Genomic DNA, 2,253 nt, shown 5'->3' with positions numbered 1-2,253 from the left:
AGTGAGCAAACCACTTGAATTAGCAAGTCTGGGATCTCGCTGACAACCATCACTGACAGTAAGAAGGAAAGGGTGGGGAGGGAGAAGGACAGGAGGCTGGGGTGGCTCCCCTCTCTTATACCAGCATGCAGTGGCACACGGTGGTGACAGAGGGTGCTTGAGCCATCCCAACGGAGGGGAAAAAACTACAACATCTGTGCACAAATCACACACAGACCTACAGTGGAATGGACATGAGCAATCACTCAAAGAAGAACTGAGTTGGATCCAAAACAACCAACACTTTCACATAACAAAAATGCAAATAAGGCCTGGCACATTCAGTCTCTTATCCCTGTTCACAAGTAGATGGTGGCAGAGAGTTCATGCCCCTATGGAGTTTCTGTGTTTGGAGTTCTGAAGCTACTCTGGGGTGCTTTTTCCTTTGTTCACCAACAAACGATAGAATTGAGTGCCCTACCCTCCAGAGCTTCAGGCCACAGGGCTTACACATCTAAGAATCGCATTAGCCCACTTAGCCACAGCACCACACGGGCGCTCCTGTTCAATTGGTTATCTACTAAGACCCCTAGCTCCTTTCCAGAGTCACTGCTTTCCAGGATACAGTCCCCCATCCTGTAAATGTAACCTACAAGTTAGAAATGAACTTTCCTTGTTGGATGCTCCTTGTCTACTCAAAATGCAGCCTGTGCAGATAGGGCAATGTCCTGCAATGTCCCTGGAAAACCTTATTGAATTAAGTTTCATTATCTTTAGAGCCCGTTGTATGAAATGCAGAGGTTATGTAATACTCTGGGACTGGATGCTCAAAGAACTATATTGAACATTGTGGCAGACAAGAACAGTATTTTGGGACAATGTCTGACATAGATTTCCTGGGAAATATCTAGTGGGCTGTGAATGCAAATTCCTCCCCCACTCCCTCTGGTTATGCAAATACCCAGCCTTTTGAAGCTGCACCATGAGGAAGGGTCCACTGGAATCTGAAGATCAAAGGCTCACGCTGTAGAAAGAAACAGGCTGATCTACCCCATCTGGGTGCTAGTTCTGAGCCAAGGCTATTATAGACTCGTAAGCACAGAAAAAACCCTCTGTGGGGTTTGAAATACAGACTCCTACTCCTGTGCTTGTTGTTGCTGAAGGGGTGACCACTGGTAAGTCTTTAGCGTGCATGTAGGAACTTCTATTGTTTTTAAATGTTTTCTCTGCAATGCTTTCACCTTAGGAATAAATATGCTTGCTTATAAAAGACAGTGTGGTAACTTATAACTGCTGGCAGCTATGCTGTTCATAAGCCTTCAAAAAGAAAGCAAAGCGTAGCTGTTGGCCTGTTTAGGCAGTCTGTATCACTGAGAATATCCTGGAGAAAACCCTGGTCAGGAGGGAGAGAGAATGGATCTCTGTCCAATAGAGGTGACAGCTTGGGAAGCTGAAGTGGGTGTATGCAAGGGATCATGGAGAAGGAATAATGATGCAGTTCCCCTGAATTGTGACACAACCATTAGTTCACTGAACATATCTAGCTTTTTGTGCATGAGAGGCGTATATCAGACTGGCTCTGACTTGATTTAGTGGTGTCAAGGTTTCTTCCCCACTCTGAACTCTAGGGTACAGATGTGGGGACCTGCATGAAAAACCTCCTAAACTTATCTTTACCAGCTTAGGTCAAAACTTCCCCAAGGTACAAAATATTCCACCCTTTGTCCTTGGATTGGCCGCTACCACCACCAAACAAATACTGGTTACTGGGGAAGAGCTGTTTGGACGCGTCTTTCCCTCCAAAATACTTCCCAAAACCTTGCACCCCACTTCCTGGACAAGGTTTGGTAAAAAGCCTCACCAATTTGCCTAGGTGACTACAGACCCAAACCCTTGGATCTTAAGAACAATGAACAATCCTCCCAACACTTGCACCCCCCCTTTCCTGGGAAATGTTGGATAAAAAGCCTCACCAATTTGCATAGGTGACCACAGACCCAAACCCTTGGATCTGAGAACAATGAAAAAGCATTCAGTTTTCTTACAAGAAGACTTTTAATAAAAAAATAGAAGTAAATAGAAATAAAGAAATCCCCCCTGTAAAATCAGGATGGTAGATATCTTACAGGGTAATTAGATTCAAAAACATAGAGAACCCCTCTAGGCAAAACCTTAAGTTACAAAAAAGATACAGACAGAAATAGTTATTCTATTCAGCACAATTCTTTTCTCAGCCATTTAAAGAAATCATAATCTAACACATACCTAGCTAGA

This window comes from Lepidochelys olivacea (assembly GCF_965140295.1).
Source record: "Lepidochelys olivacea isolate rLepOli2 genome assembly, chromosome: 3".
NCBI lineage: Eukaryota > Metazoa > Chordata > Testudines > Cheloniidae > Lepidochelys > Lepidochelys olivacea.
The sequence above is the reverse complement of the archived record's forward strand: the minus strand, read 5'-3'. Positions refer to the sequence as shown.